The sequence below is a fragment of the Calypte anna genome, chromosome 1 (genome assembly GCF_003957555.1).
Source record: "Calypte anna isolate BGI_N300 chromosome 1, bCalAnn1_v1.p, whole genome shotgun sequence".
In the NCBI taxonomy this organism is placed as follows: domain Eukaryota; kingdom Metazoa; phylum Chordata; class Aves; order Apodiformes; family Trochilidae; genus Calypte; species Calypte anna.
In genome coordinates this window covers 77,206,601-77,222,610 of record NC_044244.1, presented here as the reverse complement: position 1 = coordinate 77,222,610, position 16,010 = coordinate 77,206,601, and the positions used below count along the sequence as shown (strand labels likewise).

The window sequence follows — 16,010 nt, the reverse complement described above, 5'->3', positions numbered from 1 at the left end:
ATGGGAGATGAGCTGACAGTAATAAAGGGGAACCGATGGTGTGAGTGATGAAAGGAAAGTGTGAGTCAGGTCACAGACCATCAGGATGTGTATGGACAGGAAGAAACAATGCTGGCATCCTAGTGATTCTTAGTCTCATGCCAAGCTGTGATATAGATATTACTTGGTCTTTTCTTCTATAATGAGCTCTACCAAGAAGGACAAGCATTTGAAAAGCTTAATTTGTATTACAGTCTAAGCCTGGAAAACTAACATTTTAAAACAGATCAGTTGGACTGTGAACACAAAATGGGGGTAAAAAGACACTGTGACTAATTCGTCCCTGTGTGGCTGTGTACCTATATGAAACTTAAGTGTTTCTGGGCTCAATTCTGGGTGAATTTCAGTAGTTGCTGATCAGCTCCGCATAGTCACTGCTTCATCAGAAAACACTATGTGTCTGCCCTTAGTCTGGCTCCTGCTGCAGGCTTTAACTTTTGCTCAGTCCATGGGATAACTCGGGTGGGAAGGGACCCTGGGAGGTGTCTTGCCCGAACTGCCTACTTAGAGCAGCACCTGGAAAGGCCTGGAGGACGTGTCCCGAGTGTATGAAAAATCCTCCAAGGACGAAGCCTGTGTGACCTCCCCCTGCTCTGTTGCCTCCTTGTCCTCGCTGGGAGAACAGCGTGCTCCTGTCCCAGCCTGGAAGCTCTGCTCCTCCCGGGCAGCAGGAACGATCCCGGTCGCGCAGGGAGCTTGGGGGCCTCTCGCGGCCCGCGGCGTGGGGAGCGCAGGGCCCAAACACCGAGCTAGCGGCGGAGCGGCGGCGGTACCGACAGGAAACGGGGTTCAAAGAACAGCGGCCTGTGTCTGCTGAGGGCATCAGAATCCGCCGAGACGCTTTTAACCGTGTGGCCGGTTAGCTCAGTTGGTTAGAGCGTGGTGCTAATAACGCCAAGGTCGCGGGTTCGATCCCCGTACGGGCCAGTTCGTTTTGCAATCCCCGTGCTGGGTTGGAAGTCGTGGGGCGGGCGGGGCCGCCTGTGTGGGGGGTTTGTTTTCCGCTTCGGTTCCTCGGAACCGGGGACAGGGCCCAGAAGGACTGGGGTGGAGGGAGGAGCTGCGTGAGGGAAGTGGATTTACTGTAGGAAGGGGAAGCTTTCCTGGCAGCCTCAGGGAGGTGGGTGTGTGGGGATGTGGAGATGAGCTGGGGGAAGCCTGGATAAAACATGTATTTTAAATGAAATTACGGGAGAAATAGTGAAGAATAAATAAAGGAGTTTAAAGGGGAAAACTGAACTGCAAGGGGGGAGGGAAGGGTTTAGCGGTCGGGACTGGGAGGTGGAACTGTGAAAGAAGTGAAAATGTAATAGAAAAAAAAAAAAAAAAAAGATACTTAGGTAGTTATGTCAGCAAAATTTGAAATCATTCCATGGGACATCACCAAATATTCACAGTCTTTGCTTCCAAGCATCTTCTCATCTTGTGCTTCTTTAAATTAGTGTTAGGCTTGAAAAAAACTTGGAGGAATTCAGATGGTTGTCACCTTCATAATCACAGGTAACCAGAAGTGCCTATCAGGTCTCAGTATACCTTGCTAGCTTTTTTTTTTTTTGGGGGGGGGCGGGGGGGGGGATGTTAGGAGCAGTAGGGCAAGATCTCCCTTGACAGCCTGATTTTTCACAGAATGTCCTGAGCTCCATACTGGACATGTCCAGACTTGATAGACACACTGACAATCTGAGTTTTAATTGTTATTTGTGTCCAATTTCTTCAAGAAAAAATAGTCCAGGCCAAACTGAGATCATAAAATGTCAAGTGTTGGAAGGGGCCTCTGAAGATTATCAGGTCCAACCCCCTGTCAGAGCAGGACCGAAACTAGGGCAAGTCACTCAGAAATGCATCCAGACAAGTCTTGAAAGTCTCCAGAGAAGGGGACTCCATGACCTCTCTGGGCAGCCTGTTCCAGTACTCTGTAACTCTTACAGTAAAGAAATTCTTCCTCATGTTGAGCTGGAACTTCCTGTGCTTTATCTTGAATCTATTGCCCCTTGTCCTATTGCAGGGCAAAAGGATGTTCTAATTAGATGTTAAACGTCTGATAATAATTTCTATTGAGATGTTCTAATTAGAGTAATATGTCTGCAAGAGTGGCTGAGGTGGTTTCCTGCTGACTCAAGTGGCCTGTATAAATATGTTTTGTCTCTAAGAAACTTCTTTTAGAAGCTCAAGACAGGTATTTTTGCTCAGTCTCTCTCTGAAATGGGATTTAGCCAGAAGAGGCAAACCCTCTGGTTCAAATGTTTTCCTTGCAGAAGCCAGTGGTTTCATTATTGTATCTGGACACAGATAGCCCACAGCTACTTTGGGAAAATGTCTCAAGTTAACAGCATTCTATTGATTTATTTTTTTTTTCTTATTTCTTTCTTTCATGAATTTGCTAATATGCTCCTTCACTCTCCATGCCTGTTGCCTAAGATTTCTTCCATCTGCAGTGTTTGATTCAAAACAAGTGGTATAATAAAAAAGAAAGAAAAAAAAAAAAGGCAGGTAACACTTAAAGTTGGGAGTTTTAACTTTGCATTTTTCCCGTAGTGTTATTAAGGTACAACTAGGGCACAAGAGAATTGTCATTCCAAAGTCACAATGTAGTTTTTAAATAATAAAGAAGAATATTCATATTATCTAGCATCCAAACTACTGTTGTGACTCTATCAGGTGTCAAAGGGCAGTAATGTGAGGACTGGTTTGATGACCTGCATTACTACTCTACTCAATGGTCCTACACAATTAATTCCTTTGGGTCCAGGTAAAGGGTTCAGGACTTGACTTTATGTAATGACGCCCATTCTAAATGATATTACAGGAGAAACAGCACAGTGTTCCATTTTAGAAAGGAAAACCTGGGAGTAATATTGCTTTTTTTGTTTCTCGCATTAGGAATAGGAACTTTATTGCAGCTTTGTTGTATAGCAAACTCCTTACTATTAACTGAAGTGATGCAATGGCACCATGGCCCCTTTTTCAATTTGATCTGAATTACTTCATTGTGGTGGTGGTTTTGGTGGGCAGGTTTGTATGGGTGTCTTTGCTCTAAATTTAATTTCAGCAGATGGTTGTCAGATTGTGAGGGTCAGCGATTGTCCCTATGGGAGTCATTCCAGAGCTCATTCTTCAGCCTAAAATCTAGTTGGAGAATAAAAGAAGAAACAAATCCACATAGTGGAATAGTGCTCTTGTGAGAACAGTAGAGGAATTTCCATTCTGAGTGGTCTGCAGTGGCAGATGTTAGGGCATATTCTGGGGTTAGTTTGGTGCTTCATTTAACTGGTAACTGGATTCTATAACACTGAAGGAAGGGGTTCTGTGCTTTGAAAGGGGGGTGTGAACCACAGCTACTCTACAGTGTACAGTGATGCAGATGATGAACCTTTCCTATTGCTTGTGGCAATGCAGAACACTTGAGGAAGAAGTGTTCTTCCTTCTCAAGAAGAAGAACACTTCAGCTGAGGAAGAACCTTCTGATCAGACCAGCCAAAATTCTTCATTCTGTTGCTGTTTAACTACTACTATTAACTGTTTCATCGGAGTTACACATACCAAATAAACAAATTCTTCACTGAGAAGACTACATTTGTATTTTGTGCATGAAGCTGTAGGAAGGCTCTTAAGGTCAAATCCATTGAAGCCAGCCAGGAAGTGGGTTCACACAGTGCTCTTTTTGATACACGTGTATTAATTCACTCAGTAACAGTCTGAAGCTTTTCCTGGACACATAACAGGTTAATTTTATAAATTCTTATATTGTGTTTATCACTAGAGCATCTAAGTGCCTTAACATAAGGGTGCTTTATTCAAGCAATTTTCCATTAGAGGTCTTAATTGCAGTGAAAATCTGAGTGGCAAAGATTCACCTGGTACATCAAGAGTAATGCACAGATGCAATCCAAAAACATCTTTATTGAAATTAAAGGCAGAATTTGGTGAAAGAAACTTTTTTTAGATTAATTTGTGTGCAACTATGTGTAATCATTAATGTTACTATCATAGGTGAAGCCTTACATTTGCTTAAAATCGATGAGTGTAATATTTACTTTCCAAGCACTAGAAAAAATGGCATCTCCATCAGAGAGCCCAAGCCTGCCACCATCCCAAACAAAGGTTTTCATTTAATGTTCTTGTGAGCAGAGATGCAGGTGGTGGGGGATGAGGAAATGCCATAGAAACAGACCCAAGAAGGAGCTGCCAGCCAAGACTGTGGCTGAATGAGCACAGGCAGCCCAGTGCTGCCCTGTCCAGGACCTGGCTAAAAGGAGCTGGGAGCTGCAAGTGAAAGGCCAACAGCCAGCTCCCTGTTTGGGTCCTGTAGTGTCTTAGAAACCAAAGTTATTCAGAGAAGAGGACTGCATGAGGGGGGACACTGGCTTCCACTTTTTTCTTTGCAGTTGAAACAACAACAACAAGGACCCTGAATTTTTCGCCTTGCTGCTCACATCAGCATGGGATAACTATACCTACTGCTGAAGCTGGAGAAATATTTTCTTCAAACTTTATGTTCTTAGAAAGCAATCACTAAAATGAAGTGCGAGCAAATCTGACTAATGTCTTACCACCCAAGAAACTTTGCTCTTGAGATAAAGTATAAATTATTAACTTTGTAAGCAAAGCATGTGGCAACCTCTCCCATGTTTTGAACGACTGCCTGCCTAGAAAAGTTTCTAAGTTTAAATAGTCCTTTTTTCTTTGTGGAAGAATTCATCAGCTATGCCCATAATACAAAAGGATTCTGTGACAGTCACTGAATTCTCATTTAAACCTGTGCCATACAGAAGCGATTAAAAGATAAGCGTGAAAATACCTGGCTCCTGGTGTGTATTTGTGCTAGTTTTACAAAAGAATATACTTTTTTACTAGATTAACAGGAGTATAGCTATAGCTATACATCAGTTCTGTGTAAGGCTTCTTTCCTTGTGGTGAGGAACAACAAGTGTTCAGTTTAATCAGTATCTAGACACTGTTTCATGGGTAATATAAGCTAGAGATAATATAACCTCAGGCATAAAATAGAATTATGTTGAAGTCTGGGTGTGAATTTTCTTATTTTGAGATGAAAAAAAATACAGTAGATAGACAACTGATAAATATTAGGCTGTTACTTTTTGTCCTTCATAATATAAGGAACAGTTAGGGGAACAGTGAGGGGCAATGGGGGTAGTCTGGAGTTTGGCATCCTCAGACTTTTGTGGAAAAAGTGTTGTGCTGCAAGAATGGGGGAGGCAGCAAAAGACAAGTGACTAATATCTGGTAGGACCAAGACTGATCATACTTTCTCACGTTCCTGGACAGACAGTATCATTGCTAAAATTTGTCTCTGAGGCGAAGCTGGCTAATATTCATCACACCTTTTAGAAGCAAATCATCTGCTTTTCTATTAAATGGTTAAAATGCTAGGCAGAGAATCACCATGTGACTTGGCTTCCCAATGGTTTTTGGGGAGAAATTCTCTATTGTTCTAGGATTAGTATAAACCAGAGAGAGAAGGACAAAATTCCACAATCCTGATACATTGTGACCATCAGTTTATACTCCCCCCTTGTACTCCCTGTCTTCTAAAGCAGACTTGAAAGCCCAGAGCAAATGGACAAAGCAGGACAGGATATCTCCTTTATGCCATTCTGCAAGCTTGACAAGCCCCTGTGGCAGACTCCACAAGAAAGCAACTCTGGCACTGAGCTAACAGATTGCAACTCATGCTCTTGAGGTGTGGGACAAGTGTCAAGGTGGGTTAGTGCTTTAAGAAAAGAGCATCTGACACTGTACCCTTGAAACAATGCCTACCAAAACAGCCTTCAGCTACAGCTTGTAGTGTATTGTATTGCTGAGAAATGGTTCAGTCTGCAAAGAGCAGCAGAGGTTTCACGGAGGTTCCAAACCTAGACAATAAAAAGGGCATTTTACTCCCTGTGGTTTCTTCCTCAGCCAGAGAGGATTCAAATATCTGGAGAGTCCAAGGTCACAAAGACAGATGTCAGTGTCATGTCTTTTCAGTTGTGCTTGAAAGAGGCTTTCTTTTTAGCTAGAGTAGGTTTTGCATTTCTTTGCATTGGCTTTGTGGAGAATTTTCCTGAAGGTCAGTGAATGGGACAGGTTGAGTGGTAGATTTGAAGAAAATACAGTCCAAGGAGCAATTTATTTGATGCATAGAGGAAAGGCACAGATAACTGTCACCATGCCCAATGAAGTCTCCCCAGCTTGTTAATATATGCTATCATCACTTTCAGTAAGAGCAGCTTTTTAATGGTGAGCTCTTTGCTCTTGAATTATTAAAACTGTATTTTAAGGAGAAAATCTTCTTCTGTTCGACTTAAGCATGGCTTTTTTGTTTTAGCCTTATACATACAAATTGAAAAACTGAGTAAAAGAAAGCAAATATAATTCTGTATTTTGCAAGTGTTTCATTTCAGCAAAACCAAGGGAGTTTGAGCTCAGCAACTAAGAATTAAAGGGCAGAAGAACATAGGAAGTTCTCAGTTCTGCTTTAGACTCTATGTTTATGCCTTGAACTCTTTGTGTCTCTCCTCATCTGTACAAAAAGGGAGAATGCTTATTCTAATTAGGAACCACTCTTAAAAATCTTCAGAGAAATGCTACAAAATCTCTCTCTTTACAAAAAGAGGTGTATCCTAGCTGTGGAAGAGCAGCCAGTTGGGCTCATCTGCACAGACTCTGGTGGTGGATGAACACTGGCAAAAAAAGTAGCTGATCTGGTGATGAGTTAAAAAAAAAATTAGCCATTAGAATCTGTTTAAAGTATGAATTTATATCTACTAGACAGAAAGCATGCTGAGACTCCCCTATGGTGATAAAACTTTCTAAAGTGGTAATTTCTGCCTAATACTAGTTTTAATGAGGAAATTGGATTTTCTCCTTTCATGTGTATATACTTCTGCTCTTTTCTAGCTTTATTCTCTAACAGATTTGCAGTAACTCTGCCAGAAATGTAAAGAGCAAGTTTTCTTTTAAGCAGCTGAGGCTCTAAGCAACTGATATTGAGGCAGTATATAGAGAATACATTTTTATGATATATTTTGGATATATTGATCAGGGCCTTCCTTCAAGAGCACATACAAAAATATTTATTTTTTAAAGAATGAATCTGAGGTACTGTAACTCTGGCATTTTGAGATCAGAATTTTTTGATCAACAAGGATAAGAGATTCTACTGGCTACATATTATTTCTAATCTTACTTTCTCTCCTTTTAAATAGCTATTCTGGAAACAAGCTGACTGGTTTGAAGTTTAGTTTTTTAATGAAGGAAGAGTGACTCTGCAGAGATGAATAACTAATGAACCCCAACAGATTCTCTGGTACAGCTCTTGGATTATATTCCTAGCTCACATGATTCCTTATTTCATTTCTGACATCCTGCTAATATCACCTGGCCCCAAAAAGCAAAGGTATATTGTTATGTTAATCATCAATGCAAATGATTCTTCAGTTATTACTTGCATCTGGCAATTTTACTGATGCTGGACAGACTACTTTTTGCTCGTAGAGGTTAGAGCTCTGCAAACAAAAATAGTTCAGTGAGATTTACAAAAGTACAAGGATGAGCTTTGAAGGATGAGAATATGCTTCTCTTCTAGGTCAGTTTTGTTTTCTGACTATAGTTTTACTTTTATTTCTTCCTCCAAAACCGAAGGCAAAACTGACTGTATATTTATGCCATTGCCTGCATAAGAAATTTGAGAGAAATTTGATTATTATAATGTTTAGTAAGGGAAGAAAGGTCAACAGAGGGTGGCAGGAGCCCAGAACAGAATCAGCCATTCTTACGGTTGATATACAATCACTCATTGTATATAAAACTCTGGCTGTATGCCAGCATGAAAAATATTTCTCCCCAGTCACTGGTTCAGGATGGTGGTGTCTTAAATGTATTGTTCAGAGAAGTTCTGCCTGGCCAGGAAGATTAATCAGAGGCCTCAGGGCCTTTTAATTCTTGCTTGTGATGTTGTGTAATGGTCTCCTGCACTTGAGCTGTACCAAAAGAGCAATAAAACTGCCAGGAGATCAGAAATGTATAAACCCAGGAAAGAGGGAAGATGTAAAGTTCTGATAAGACACAACTGCTCAGACTCCAGAAAAACTTGTAATTAAGTTTCTACAAATGCGATTCCATTCTCTTTGCCCAGCTGAGATTGCTTCTGACTTCCCCATGTTAACTTTGGATATTTGGCACTTTTTCCCATCCTGAGTCAGAGAAAGAGGTTGATCTTAAAAGGGAATGCCACAGAAACTCCAACTTTGGGCAAGGCTAATCTCTTTTGATTTGGGTTGTATTAATAGATAAACTGAAATACCTAGTGAAAAAACATTCTGTCCTAGTTTTGAAACCACTGAGATGCTTGGGTGTATTTCCCAAAGATGAGATGGCAATTTTCTTTGAGCAAGGGAGATTTCAATAAAAAGTTTCCAAACTTGTTTTATCAAGAAATTTCTGATTGGTTTTATTTGCTAGCAGAATGTAATATTTGAATGAAAGGACATCTTTGGCCATTTAGATCAGTGGCATTTACAAAATTGTTAGAAGTTTAAATATAACAAGATTTTTGGGTCACATCTAGGCGTTGATGGAAGTAGCCCTACTATGCAGCAAGATGTTTTTCATCATGTCTATCATGATTTTAATTCTTACCCTGAAATATTGACTTCTGGTCTAGTCACTTTAGAATTAGCTTGAGTTTTGGTTTTCTACACATTTCGCATTTGCTTAGCCTCATCTTATTTTTCACAGATCTTGTATTGTCTTAAACAATTCTTTTCATAGTTTTATGGCTGTGAAATACTTAATCTCCTGTACCTTACTACTGTTCATTTTCATTCTGAAACATAGAAATACTCAGTCCCAAAATAGTATTTGCCCTTTCTGTTTACAGTTGCTTTAATGTGTATATTAGTTTCTCTTCCAGCATGTGTACTGTCACTGGTACTGCCATATGTCTTGAATTGCTTAACCCTACCTGAGTGCAGTTAGGTGTATGTATTTGACAGCTCAAATGATGCTCTGATTAAAATTGATCTGTCCAGCCTACCAGTCAATTCTGCCAGGCTCTAGTTCTAATTTGCATATCCTTTCCTGATGCTGAGATCTAGGTCAGTGGTGTCAAACTTCATTTGGTGACTTAGGCAGGCATCAATAGCCATGAGCTACATGAGCTGAAAAATATACAGCATCCCACACTAAGGAAAATTTTTGCATATCTTTCATACTGGGAGAGAGTTGCTGCTGTTTTCATTTATAATTACTGTGCATAAATGGATATGACATTGAAACTGTCTTGGTCTCTAGCTGTTCAATTTTAATCACTAGAAGGCTTGATTCTTAATGGTACACTTCTTCTGGGCTCCTAGGGTGAGCAGACACAGCCTCCTGAAATTCCAAATTATATAATGGTTTGCTTCCAGGCTCCCAGGTAGGTGAAGGTCTACACCATGGTGCTGTAGACCTTGCTTTACGAAAAGCTTTACCACGACCTTAGTTAGAAATACTTTTAAATTAGGCACCTTTAATTCCAGTTAGAGGTTGCACAGTGTGGATGAGCAGTAGTGGTTTAAATTGCTCTAGTTTTTCCTCTTAATAGTAGAGTCTGGAATATCTATGATACACTGTACCAATTCTCATTAAAGCACATGAATCTTCAGTCCAAGATTGCTCTCTGTATTTACAGGTTCTGTACTACATGTATGGTGTGTCTTCCACCACGTGTATTATCACTACAGTATACTAAGTTGCATGTTAAGAGTTCAGTACTTGTTCTGAGACTATCTTTGGTTCATTGCTCCTTGAAAAAGGCAGCTCTGTATGTATGTTTACTTATCTTTGTACTGGGATATTTTCACTTTTTTTGCTTCTTGAATCTGATTCAGCCTGGGCTCCTAAGATTTCATATCTCTCTATAAATTCTTACCTGAGCACATTGCTCTCCTGTTGTCTAGCTCTACAAATTCACTCCATAAGCATAGGCTTCTCTCAAGGGTACACCTGTAATCCTTTTCTGTGGAAGATACTGTGGTTTGCAAAGAGGAATACTTATTTTAATACCAAAATGATGCTTTAAATTCTCTGTATTAAATATTTAAACTCTGATTCTTCCAACTATGCAGGTTTTGTAGCTGTTAATTCAGTGTAGATCAACTGTTTTCTTCCTATCTTTTCTTACGTGTTGAAATGTGTTGCAACTGTTCTGTATCATTGAAGTGTATCCCATACCTAGGGCAGGTTCAAACCTGAGGGACTCCAAAGTAGAAATTCTTGTATTATCAGCTTCCCAAGGCAGTTGCTAGCTGCTGTTTGTTTTGTCTGTGGATGGTCTGCAGTTTTTTCCATCTGACATCAGTTCTGAAAGCCTTTATGCTAGAAATAGCAAAGTTATTTTCTATTTATAATATCTGAAAATGAGGAAAAATATTTACATCTGTGAGGTTTTTAGAAATTCCTCATGTGTAGTTCAAATGATAATGTTGCCTGTATATTTGAACACAAAATTAAAGAAAATGAGAAAGTTCTTCCAGGCTGGATTTTTTCCTCAAAGAGAGAGTAACTGTTACAGAAGAGTAAATCTGTACTGTTCATCTTTCTTACATGTGTAATTTTTCCATAGAACACAATTCCCGTTTAGGAGGGAAGAGGGGAACAAATTCTGAGAGATTCTGGTTTTCCTCTGTGAATATAAGTGTACACGTTATGATTCAGCACACATCATTCACACCTAAAAGCCTATGTTTTGGAGTTGTACAGTTTTCATCAAAAGCCCAGACAGAGCACCTTTACCCTCTGCAAACTTGCACTTGATAGGCTGGCAGTGGTCCAAATGCTGGCAGAAGCACTTGCACAAACACTAAATGTGAGCTTTTTGTTCTCTTTATTTTCTGCCAGACAATTCAGCAGCATTCCAGATGATACACCCTCTGTTAAGTAAGGGGGAAAAGGAGTGATGAATGCCTTCTGAAGGGGAATTTTGATGCAGTGGCATCAGCTCAGTATAGTTGTCTTCCTCTCTGTTTAGAACTAGCTGGGGGTAGAAGTACTTAGCTGGCTGATTTGCTGGGGATAGAAGTACTTAGCTGCCTGATTTGGATGATCAAATATGATTGAGCCCACCCTGTTTTGCTCACAGCTGCAAGGCCTTTTAAGATAAATCCAAAGTGAGTCCAGTGACCAGAGAAAGGTAAAAGGGGGAAACTGAGCAAAATCAGCAGAGCAGAGGCAGGGGGGAAATCTTCTATTACCACAACTAATTATGTACCATGTCTTTATGCTACACAAAATTATGCTGAAGGATGCTTTCTATTAAAACCTTCTAATAGCATGGTGTCCTATTTGCTTTTGTCACCTAGACCTTCTCTGTAAGCAGAAAATACCAGTTTAGCAACTTGTGGAGTCTTTCTGAGTAGGGAAGGGACACATAAATTTAGGGAGATAAAAAACAATTCTTCAATTTTCAAGCAGCAAATAGATTTATTCTCAGGAAAGACGTCAATAGATGTCCGAAATATGGAAGTCTTATCTCTGAAAGCATAGAAATGAAGTACTTCTGAATAATACCTGTTTATTTTTGAGGTTTTTACCTCCTCCCTTTCTGTTTTTTGTCCTGTAGGAATGAGGGGCTGAAGAGTATTGGTGTACAAACTGTTGATTCTTCTCTGAAAATAACAGTATACTACACTTAGACTCACAGAATCATTAATGTTGGAAAAGACTTGTAAGCTGATCGAGTCCAACTGTCAATTTATATACAAATATACAGGAAAATGGATACCACATTCCTCCCCCCTTTCCCCCAGTAACTCTCACATCACCACCAAGGCTGCAGGGCAGCCCTGAGAAAGTCCAGGCTGGACTCCTGGAGTCGGCAGCAGTCGGGAACTGGAGTCAGGAACACACAGATATGGGCTGGCACGGATCAGAACCACAGGCAGGCGAACGGACGGGATCCTTCCAGGATGTCAGGTGAAGGAAGGGAAGCAAGAGATCAGGAAATCTGGAAATCCGGAAATCCGGCTCGGCCCTTGTGATCCCTCAAATTTATACTGAGTATGACGTATATGGGATGGAATACTCTGTTTGGTCAGTTCTGGCATCTATCTTGTCCCTTCCTCCCCAAAGGAGGGCTCAGGTGGGACCTCTTTATCCTCCTGGACAGTAAAATGTTTTCCTTAGAGCTGAGCACTGTCCTTGGCTCTGCATACCTCTGTGAAGGACAGTAAGAAATCCTTCTACAGATACATCAATAGCAAAAGAAGAGGCAAGGAAAATATTCATTCTGTACTGGACATGGGTGGGAATATAGTTATCAAAGATGAGGAAAAGGCTGAGGTATTTAACACCTTCTTTACCTCAGTTTTCAACAGAAAGACAGGTTATCCTGTTGACAGCAGGCTTCTGGAGCCTATAGAAGGTGATAAAAATCTAAACAGCCCCCCTGTAATATTGAAGGACACAGACAGTGACCTCTTGAGCTGCTTGGACCCCCACAAGTCTATGGAACCGGATGGGATCCACCCAAGAGTGATGAGGGAGCTGGCAGAAGAGCTCGCCAAGCCTCTCTCTATCATCTACCAACAGTCCTGGCTCACGGGGGACATCCCAGATGATTGGAAGTTGGCGAATGTCACGCCAATCCACAAAAAGGGCCGGAAGGAGGACCCGGGAAACTACAGGCCCGTCAGCCTGACCTCAGTGCCTGGCAGGGTTATGGAGCAGATCATCCTCAGTGCAATCACACAGCACCTGCAGGATGGGCAAGGGATCAGACCCAGCCAGCACGGGTTTAGGAAGGGCAGGTCCTGCCTGACCAACCTGATCTCCTTTTATGATCAGGTGACCCGTCTGGTGGATGAGGGGAAGGCGGTGGATGTGGTCTACCTGGATTTCAGCAAAGCCTTTGACACCGTCCCCCATAGCATTCTCCTGAAAAAGCTGTCAGCCCACAGCTTGGACAGGAGCACCCTGTGCTGGGTTAGGAACTGGCTGGAGGGCCGGGCCCAGAGAGTGGTGGTGAATGGGGCTGCATCCAGTTGGCGGCCGGTCACTAGTGGTGTCCCCCAGGGATCAGTATTGGGCCCAGTTCTGTTTAATATCTTTATCGATGACTTAGACGAAGGGATTGAGTCCATCGTCAGCAAATTCACAGATGACACCAAGCTGGGAGGAAGTGTGGACCAACTCGAAGGCAGGAGGGCTCTGCAGAGGGACCTGGACAGACTAGAGAGCTGGGCCGATTCCAACAGGATGAGGTTCAACAAGGCCAAGTGCTGGGTCCTGCACTTTGGTCACAACAACCCCATGCAGCGCTACAGGCTGGGGACAGAGTGGTTGGAGAGCAGCCAGGCAGAAAGGGACCTGGGAGTCTGCATCGACAAGAAACTGAACATGAGCCAGCAGTGTGCCCAGGTGGCCAAGAAGGCCAATGGCATCCTGGCCTCTATCAGGAACAGCGTCACCAGCAGGTCCAGGGAGGTGATTCTTCCCCTGTACTCAGCCCTGGTGAGGCCACACCTCGAGTACTGTGTCCAGTTCTGGGCCCCTCAGTTTAAGAAGGATGTGTAGGTCCTGGAACAGGTCCAAAGGAGGGCAACCAGGCTGGTGAAGGGACTCGAGCACAGGCCCTATGAGGAGAGGCTGAGAGAGCTGGGGCTGTTCAGCCTGAAGAAGAGGAGGCTCAGGGGAGACCTCATTGCTGTCTACAACTACCTGAAAGGAGGCTGTAGCGAGGTGGGAACTGGACTCTTTTCACAGACGACCTTCAACAAGACAAGAGGACACAGTCTTAAGTTGTGCCAGGGGAGGTTTAGGTTAGATATTAGATAGAATTTCTTCACGGAGAGGGAGATTAGGCATTGGAATGGACTGCCCGGTGAGGTGGTAGGTTCTCCGTCCCTGGAGACATTTAAAAAAAGACTGGATGTGGCACTCAGTGCCATGGTCTAGCAACTGCTCCGGTGGGTCAAGGGTTGGACTAGATGATCTCTGAGGTCCCTTCCAGCCCGGCTAATTCTATGATTCTATGATTCTACCAGTCTCTAACAGTAACTATAAACATCAAGTGTTATCAATCCTAGAAGCAGACACTGTCTGCGAAACTTGCTGTTAATTTCAGCAAGTGCAACTACTTAAAGAGACTTAGCTGAAAACAAAAAAGTACAAGACAGAAAATCACCTTTATCCTGGCCCAAACCAGGACAATGTCCTTGTAGTGGGAGGCCCAGAATGGAGCACAGTGCTCCAGGTGTGGCCTCACCAGTGTTGGGTACAGGGTCATGATAACTCCCCTGCTGATGGCCATGCTATTCCTGATACAAGCCAGGATGCCATTGGCTGCCTTGGCCATTTGGGCACACTGCTGGCTCTAATTCAGCTGGATGTTGATCAACACCCCTGGGTCCTTTTCTTCTGGGCAGCTCTCCAGCCACTCTTTCCCAAGCTGTTAGGGTTACATGGGGTTGTTGTGGCCCAAGTCCAGGAGCTGCCACTTCACTAAAATCCAGATAGACAACATCCACGGCCTTTCTCTTATCCACTCGGTGGGTCACAAGTTCATAGAAGGAGAACAGGTCAGTCAATCAAGACCTGCCTTTCCTGAACCCATGCTGGCTGGGCCTGATCCCCTGGTTTTCTGACATACCATGTGAGTGTGCCCAAAATGAACTGCTCCAGAGTGTTTCCCTTACAGTGACCCTACATTTTGCCAAGGGATAAATGCATTTTCACTACAGGCAAAAAGAAAAATTACAGTGATACACTTTAGTCTTCCTGTTTTTCTCATTCTCTATAGACAGGTACTGTGTAGCCTCTGGAAAAAAAGGGGGCTTTGTAATAAGTATGCAGGAGAATTAAGACCAAAGGGTCAGTCACACCTTAGTCAACATTAATGGTTCAGAAAATACCATGTAAACCAAACCTTACTTGACTTTGCTGCAACTAAGGTCACTGCAGGTCTGAGTTAAAAGGACTTAATCTTAGACCATCAATGCTAAAGGAAATGCAATACCACATGAACTTTATGTGTAAGTGCTGGTTCAAAGCTAGGACCCCTCAATGGGCTGGGTGTCCTTCCTGCTGCTACTGGCACAGCCCCTGCTGCTGCAGCAGTGCTCCTGGAAGCACTGGCACTTGAGCTGTTTCTTCTCTTGGAGATAAAACGTGTTAATTGGGTGCTAAAGGCAAACCAGAGCTCTGAGGTGACCAGAGACAATATAACAGAAGTTTATACTTCTGTAGAGGCATAGAAATAGTGAAAAAGGAATGACAACTCACTATCTCTCAACCAGGGCAATAAATGCTGGTGACAGATCAGATCAAATAAAGCATGAGGCACATCCTCACACAGCATACACCTAAAAGTGCTCCAGGAGGTGCTACTGTTTACATGATCACAAAAGCAATTGGACTATTTCAAGGAAGAAGAGATTTTTAAATGCAAAATTTTTAAATGCAGAAACCCCTGGGCAGCCCAGGGCTTTAAGGTTGCTGGGCAGAGATGGAGGGTGGTATTGCAGAAAGATCCCTACTTCCTAGCTAAGATCCTATGGCTCTGCTGTTACTACAGGGGTGCAGAAGATACTGAGATGCAGACACTGAGTCCTGTGTGACTCAAGACACCTTTGGGTTATATTCTCTGTTCACAAAACCCTGTACTAGGCTGAGAAGAGATGCAGAAAAGGGGTTATTTGAGCTTTGGTGGAGAGGAAAGAGTCAGAGACAGTTGTGTTCTTCAGTCTAAGTCTGTCCTGTTCAATTGAAATTTTTCAGTGATGATCTGGTTTAAGAAACATCCTTTTTTTTTTTTTTGCTAATGTTTTGATTGTTCTATGTATGTATGGATAAATATATATATATTTTAACCACTCTGCTATAATACCAGGTATGCCAGCTTCTGAAAACTTGTTTTTCTGAAAGTGCAGCATTTGTATATGCTGAAAGGAGCAAGTTAAAACTTTGACAACCTGATCCTCTTTTTTTTTTTT

The 16,010-nt window shown here is 42.2% G+C and overlaps 1 non-coding gene across 1 annotated transcript; it reads left to right on the top strand.

Moving 5' to 3' along the window:
- The first annotated feature begins 892 nt into the window (after positions 1-892).
- On the top strand, positions 893-966 carry TRNAI-AAU. The gene has a single exon. It is a non-coding gene; the product is annotated as a tRNA-Ile (tRNA).
- The last annotated feature ends 15,044 nt before the right edge of the window (positions 967-16,010 follow it).